Below are 8,599 nucleotides of genomic sequence, written 5' to 3' on the forward strand. Positions count from 1 at the left end.
CAAAACCCTTCTGGTCAACAAAACACTTAAATATCTCGGTTTAGTGGTTTTTCCTAAACCAAACCGGTCCAAATTGATAATTAAATCGAACTGGTCGAACCAGAAAACATTGGTGTCGACCGACACCCCCTTGGTGTCGATCGACACCCTCCCCCAAAACGCACAGTTTTGGTTCACGGGTGTTACACCCGACCCGAAGTTGGCAAAAAGTGATGGCACCCTATTGTACTCCAAAAATGTATTCCGAGCTCTATATGTGGATATACTTGTTTGGTTACAAATATCCTAAGACAATTTTTAATATATAATCGTTTATAAAAATTCAAATCACATTATATGCTGGAAAAAATCTAAAATTTTATTAATTTTATGTATTAAATAGTAATTAAAATAATTAAATATAAGATTAAATAAAAATGAAAGGAGAATTATATTTTAATCTAATATATTGATTTAAATTAGATAGATATATTTTAAGAAATTAATATTATCAAATAAGGAAATAATTGTGTTTGGTTGTAAGGATTGTAGAGAATTTAGTTGAGACTTGTTTGGATACAAAAATAAGAGAGGATGGCACAAAAATGTTAAGATAGACTAGGTTTTACCACGTGGTGTACCACAGATCTATTATTTTTTTGATATGATATTGTAATAGTTTAGAGGTGTTTGTAGTCGATGGTGAATTGCATATATATATATATATATATATATATTGTTAACGGTTGTAGGTAGAGTTTTGTAGAAACTCTTGATTCGCAAATTGAGAATATACATTTTACGATTTGCTAGTTATGATTTAGGAATGAATGATCTGGCATGTTCTTATTATGATTCTCAATTGATATTATTGGATTAATATTGTACATTTAAACCTAATAAGATCTTACCAAATATGTAATCGTTTTTTAAACGCAAATTAGATATTTCTTAAGATGTATTCATCTTGAATTAGTTATTATATTATAAGGATGTGATTAAGAGGATGTGATTACATAAATTGGGTTATCAATTCTTTTTGTCAAACTCGGCCCTAAAATTTCGGCATGCAAATTAGATCTTTCCTAAGATACAATGGGCATTAATTGGTATTAATTGGATATAAATAAGTATGCTGTGGATTAAAAACCGGCCCAAAATATTCGGCAATCTTAAGGAGGATCCGGATAATTGAATCGGTTATAATTTTAGTGAAAACCCGACCCGAAGTTGGCAAAAAGTGATTGCACCCTATTGTACTCCAAAAATGTATTCCGAGCTGGCACTCTATTGTACTCCAAAAATGTATTCTAAGATCTATATGTAGATATACTTGTTTGGTTACAAATATCCTAAGATAATTTTTAATATATATCCGTTTATAAAAATTCAAATCATATTATATCCTGGAAAAAATCTAAAATTTTATTAACTTTTAAATAGTAATTAAAATAATTAAATATAAGATTAAATAAAAATGACAGGAGAATTATATTTTAATCTAACATATTGATTTAAATTAGATAGATATATTTTAGGAAATTGATATTATCAAATAAGGAAATGATTGTGTTTGGTTGTAAAGATTGTAGTATATTTAGTTTGGACTTGTTTGGAGCAAACATGAAAAACTGAACAAACACAAATGATAGTTAATCTCTTTTCAATTACTTGAGTCTATTATTGATACATGTGGTTAAGTTATTTAGTAGTAGTAACGAAGAACATGAAAACTTAATATAAGTGAAACAGGTTCTTGTTTAAGGACAACATAGAAATCTTCACATTGTATAGTCATGTATTACATTCATCGAGGTAACCCTAATTTCTCTTAGGCTCTGCATTATTCCATTGAGCATAACGTAAATCTTTTCGCTCTCTTCTTGAAACACTTCCTATACTCCAACAGAGCTGCACACACATAAGTAGAGATGAATCTGAGAGAAATGACACAACGATAATGAAACAATCACACAAGCACCATTATCAAACCATCATGAGAGCATATCTTATCTACGTATGATCAAGCTCATCAAGGTTAGCTTCTCTCACCAATATGATAATAGTAAATTAGAAAAGCATAAAAATTAATGCTCCAACCTGACCGATATGCAGAGAAATTTTTTTAAAAAGCTAGACTGAAAAAAAATTATTTTACGGTATGCAGCACAATTTTGTTAGCTTCGTCTTGATTTTGTCAGAGGATAATGAAAATATATAACTGGACACGAAAGAAATATTCAATATTAAGTATGAAACATTCGACAACATAGGTTCCACTTTAAATAGAAGCATGGCGAGAAATAGGTTTGTGTCCTAACCTGAAAACATGAATTTTCGGGGCTACAGTGTGTTATATGGTGGAAAAAAGTTGTGAGAACCTGCAACAAACGATTAATATTAGTGATAGCAAATTAGCAATAGGACATTATCTTTACATAGATAATACAAATCGATTCTCTTGGACACATTGCTTACGTAAGTGGTCTGAGATAAATACTAATGACATTGACAAACCTTGGTTAACCTCTTTGAAGAGAATGAAATATCTGCAAGCATCCTGTTTGTTTTGAAGCATCGAGCATGACCTTAGAAGACACCAAGAGGTTAAACAGAATCCTGTCTATATTTTTACACAGAAAAAAACAATAAAAATTAGAATATATTATATTAATAAAATATAACAAAACGCCGTGTCATATCATATTAATAAAATATATTAAAAATAAAATGAAAAGACAAAACAAATTCTGTAGATTTTTGAATAAGAAAATTATGTCGGTTTGGGTTTATAAAAGAATGGTTAGAATGTAGATTTTACAATTAAACAAAATTATATGTCGGTTTGGATTTACAAAAAAAGTGATTAGGGTTTAGATTTTACAATTAAACAAAATTATATGTCGGTTTGGGTTTACGAAATAGTGGTTAGGGTTTAGATTTTATAATTAAACGATATTATATGTCGGTTTGGGTTTACAAAAGAGTGGTTAGGGTTTAGATTTTACATTCAAACAAATTTATATGTCGTTTGGGTTTATAAAAAAGTTGTTAGGGTTTAGATTTTACAATTAAAAAAAATAAATGTCAGTTTGGGTTTATAAAAGAGTGGTTATGGTTTAGATTACACAGTTAAACAAAATTAAATGTCGTTTTGGGTTTATAAAAATTAATTTGGATTTAGATGTTATAATTAAAAACTATAATATAATATTAAGAATTGATAATTTTAAAACTGAATGAAATACAGATTTTGTTTCTTTAATTAATAATTTGTTTGCTTAATTAAGAGGGGGTGAATAAGAGAGGTTCATCTCTAGGAGTGGATAAGAATAAGAGAGGTTCACCCCTAAGGGTGAACCCAAGAATTATCCTTTGTTTATTAGGTTTCTAAGCTAAAAGAAGTTTATGTCATGTTTCCAAAACGAAAACGGAGTTTCCATCATGTTTCCAAACATAGATTTTAGGAATCGTGCTTCCATATGTTATTTCCATGTTTCCACAAGTTTCCGTTTCTGAAACGTTTCCAAAACGAGAAACGTATTTTAAAAAGAGTTTCCATGCAACATAGCATATGTAAAAATAGGTTATTAACTCATTGTTATTTATATATTGTGCCTCTTGTCAAAATAGGTAATTTTGTTTCGTTCAAATATATTGTTCATGGGCCTGGTTTAACTTTTATCTATCTAATATAATAATTTAATTGGGCTGGCGCCCATTAATCAAAAAAAAACCCTAATCCTTCTTCTCACTTTCTCCACCAGCCGTCAAAGTTTCTTTTTCGATTCTTCAAAACGTGATCTTCTTCTTCACCGTGAAGTCTTCTTCTCTTCTTTTTTTTAGTCGTCGTTCTTGTTCGACCATCAAATCTGAAACTCTGAGAAGTTTCTGAGGCGGTGAAAGACGACGGTTGGGGGACGGTGACGGCAATGGCGTTGGATGTACCAACGGATTTCGGGTTATTTCGGTAGAATTTTCAATCACCCCGATACCGAACCGAACCGAACCGAACCGTAATTAATTTCGGTGAATTTTTCAAAATCTTAAATATCCGAAAACCGAACAAAAAAAAAAGAAAAGGAAAATATATATGATTGGAAAAAAGGAAACGTCCTCTCCCGAAAGACTCTCTCTCTCAAACTCGCGAATCTCTCAATCGGAGGAAATTGGAATCAAAGGAGAATCGAATCGAATCGGAGGAGATTTGGAATTCGGATTATTCTTCTTCTTCCTCCTCCTCCTATGTATTTTCATTGTTTTTCCCCTCACTTTCTCACCGGAGAATATGAGGTGGGAAAGGGTCCGACAAGAACAACAACAAGTGGGTCTCGGTCAGTCTTATTCCGCCCCTGGTAAGAGGTGGGAGCACACTTGTAACACCCATTAAAGGAGGTAGCTTTCTCTACGTTTTCGGTGGCTATGGCAGAGATAATTGCCAAATCAATCAGGTCCACGTTTTTGACGTTGGGCAGGAGAAACTGAGCCTCGTGTTGTTTTCCGCAATATCGTGCAAAGGCCTCGCCACAAAGCTACAGGTTTCTTGATTTACGTATACTTTCCCACCATTATCTGTGTTTAGTGTTTATATGCCTCTTAATTGCTTCCTTTACTGGATCGCTGCTGCTAGAGTTAGCCAATGGAGTCTAAAAATATGTTTCAAAGTAGTAGAGCTGAGCTGCTTGAAGTTTTTGGCTGTGCTTTAGAGAGATATATATGACTATGCTTTAATCTTTCTCTGCTTAAAACTTGCTATGCTTCTAAATGCTTATCTAGATGTTTATCTCTATGTGTAATGATTTGGTCTTCTCTCCGGTACAGGTGAAACTGTTACTATTGTTGGCGACCTGGATCTTGGATTGATGAAGTACTTTGATTGCACTCGCTCAGGACCACGTTCGCCTTTTGACAGCAATGTGATTTATCAGTTTGAGATCATGGAATATGTAAGTATTATATACCCCTTTATTCAATAAAGAATTGTATTGTATGTATGATTTGTAAGGTCTTCTGTTCCAGGACTTTCTTCCGCCCATCTTAGCCGGTTATTATTATTTTTTTTTCTCTTCTTTTGTTCACCCATCATCCTGCATGTTTGCTTTTGGATAATAAATTACACTCTGATATGTTCTTTATCTGTTAGATTGTGGTATCACAAATGCCCCCATTTCTCTGTTTAAAGCTTTGTCTTTTGATTCATTATACTNTGATTTACGTATACTTTCCCACCATTATCTGTGTTTAGTGTTTATATGCCTCTTAATTGCTTCCTTTACTGGATCGCTGCTGCTAGAGTTAGCCAATGGAGTCTAAAAATATGTTTCAAAGTAGTAGAGCTGAGCTGCTTGAAGTTTTTGGCTGTGCTTTAGAGAGATATGTATGACTATGCTTTAATCTTTCTCTGCTTAAAACTTGCTATGCTTCTAAATGCTTATCTAGATGTTTATCTCTATGTGTAATGATTTGGTCTTCTCTCCGGTACAGGTGAAACTGTTACTATTGTTGGCGACCTGGATCTTGGATTGATGAAGTACTTTGATTGCACTCGCTCAGGACCACGTTCGCCTTTTGACAGCAATGTGGTTTATCAGTTTGAGATCATGGAATATGTAAGTATTATATACCCCTTTATTCAATAAAGAATTGTATTGTATGTATGATTTGTAAGGTCTTCTGTTCCAGGACTTTCTTCCGCCCATCTTAGCCGGTTATTATTATTTTTTTTTCTCTTCTTTTGTTCACCCATCATCCTGCATGTTTGCTTTTGGATAATAAATTACACTCTGATATGTTCTTTATCTGTTAGATTGTGGTATCACAAATGCCCCCATTTCTCTGTTTAAAGCTTTGTCTTTTGATTCATTATACTCATCTCATCGTACTTGAATGATTTTGATTTGCCCTTTTGAGGAAGGAAAGTATTGGTCTGGTTTTGAGTTGGTCCGTTATGATTTACTTGCTCTTACTGTGATGATGATGTTGCAGCAAAGCAGATATGGACTCAACCAATTATCAATGGCACACCTCCTCCTCCTAGGGACAGTCACAGCAGGAGACAACTTATTTCTTTTTGGAGGGTTTACGGATGCTCAGAATCTTTCCATGACCTCTATGTGCTTGATGTTGGTATGTAACTGAAGCATCATCATTAATAGCAATATCATTTAATAGCAATATATAATACTTATGAGGTAGATTGGCTTTGGTTTATAAACACACTTGGATAGGTGCTTCCCGTGAGCAAAACGAGGTTTGGAACATAGGCTCCCCTGTTCTGGAGGTACAATGGTTCGTAGTTCTGAGAGACCATTGATCAAACGGTCAGGGAGAAGCAAAGGAGTTGACAATGGCGGTTGGGATTGCGTTTGGCTCTGTTTTTCTTCTCACTCTTTTCATGTTAAGTTTTGGACAACTTTGGCATGTTTTCATTTTTGTTTCAAGGCAGACTGCATTTCTTTGTTTTACACATTTTTCATGATGGAAAAATTTTAATTTCAAAAATCTATATTTTAAAAAAATAAAGAGACTCAAAATTATATCCCACCATTGGAGGGGATAATTTTAATTAAGAGATCAAAAGGTTCTTATTGTTAAAACAGTACATAATATATTCATTAAAAATTCAAATAGTACATAAAAGGCTCAAAATTAAAACCCCCAATGGGGATGCCCTAATCTCTCTAATATAAGGTCACTCGTTCTAAAGGAATCGATTATTATTTTCTCTTCAATCCAATCCAAAAAAATTAGGGTTTGAATTCTTCTTTCTGCGCAATGGAAAACAATATTCTGATTCTGTCAATTAAAGTCACTGTGTGGGTTTCGAATCTAGCGATGAATGAAGAGTCTAAGTCTGTGGATCGATGAAGCGAGAGGCCTATTATCATCAGACATATCGGCAAGTTCAATAGCCGAAGTCTCTGTTCCATTACCAGCCACACCTACAAGTTATTATGGAAAGAATGTTTCAAGATTGCAAACAAAACAATGCGACTAACTAACTTTCACCTTCATTGTAGAGCCCTTTTGATTCTTCACAGCAAAATTTGGAGAATACAATTAATCATTTCCTTTTTTTTATGAATTTTACATCTCTTAATGTTTCCTATGTTTAAAATTTTATGAAATACAATAATTTTATAAACATATATCTCAAATGCAATAATTTCATATTCTTATTTAAATTTTTTATTTTAAAAAAATAAATAAATTAAGAGACTCAAAATAAGACCCACCATAGGGGGGAAACTTTTAATTAACAAAACCAAAGTTCTTAATCATCTCAAACTACAAAATATATGAATAAACAATTTAAGAGCCCCTAAAATATATTCTCCCATTGGGGTTGCCCTAAGAACATAGTCAAAATCTATCAAGGAATACTGATCGAAGAATCAATGGAAGACGAATGTGGAATTGTAACATTTTTAAATTCTTCTGAAAAACCACTTGTACCAAAATCTCATATCCACTTGTTCCCACGTAGCTTCACGTCAAGTCATCTCTCTGACCTCTTACGTGATGAACAAGTTTCTATTCCTTCCATGACTGAGGAGGAAGATGTTCCTTGTTGTGGATATATAGGTAAACAAATAGCTCGTCAAATCAATCACTCGTTTGCTAATGATGTTTCTCTTAGAGAACCTGTTTTCGTTACCGTCGGTCTGAAATTCATTTTGGAGAGTCGTGTGATTTTCTCGCCTGTTGGTTCTGTTCCGAGAGGTGCTTCCGCTGAAGTATTGCAGAGGTTGTCGGAAGAACAGAGTGTGGATTCTACGTGTTCGATTTGTTTTGAGAATTTTTCGGGAATCATCATCCGGATGCCTGAATGTGAGCATATGTTTCATAAAGATTGTGTTTTCAAGTGGCTTGTTCGTCAAAACTCGTGTCCCTTGTGTCGCGGAGTTCCGTACAAGGAGGAGACTCAAGATTTAGGGTTACGGTTAAGAAGATTTTGGAATTCTGTTTGATTTCTTAAGGGTAATCCTTCTTACATATTCCGTTCTGTCTCGAATTTTTTCTGTATCGACGTTTTGATATATCATATATGATTTTCTTGTAAAATATCAGAAATTGTTTTTGGTACTTGTTGTATCGTAAAATTTGTTGTGTAAAGGTCAAAGAGCCTTCTTCTGTTGTGTATACTTACAATTATCGCAACTTGAAAAAGTTGTAATTATCAATTACAAAACTCTGCCCAAAGAGCTAATTAAGGTTTTGTGCATCTCTGCTTCTCTATCTAGTCTTCTGTGTGACATATATAACTCCTAGCCTCCTAGCCTTGTCAAAAACTCAGTTATATGTTAAAAACCCGTAATAAAAAAATGGTTAATTGAACAATCATATTGTATAAACTAGAAACAAGTCTAAGGCATATAGAACTCATCTATTATACTAGTGTGAATAAGAAGGTCCAAAGATTTTGGATACTTCAACAGAGCGATTGGATCTAATGTAACAATCGTGAAAGAAGCATAAAGTTCCTAAATTGAACCACACTGGTTTATACACTTAAGAACATCTATAAATTAAAAGAGAACTATATTGGAAACAAAGCTGAAATACAGCAAAATTGACAAATAACTACAGTAGTGTCAAAAAAAGGCACAAACACTTGCAA

This window comes from Camelina sativa, chromosome 11, assembly GCF_000633955.1.
Source record: "Camelina sativa cultivar DH55 chromosome 11, Cs, whole genome shotgun sequence".
Taxonomy (NCBI): Eukaryota; Viridiplantae; Streptophyta; class Magnoliopsida; order Brassicales; family Brassicaceae; genus Camelina; species Camelina sativa.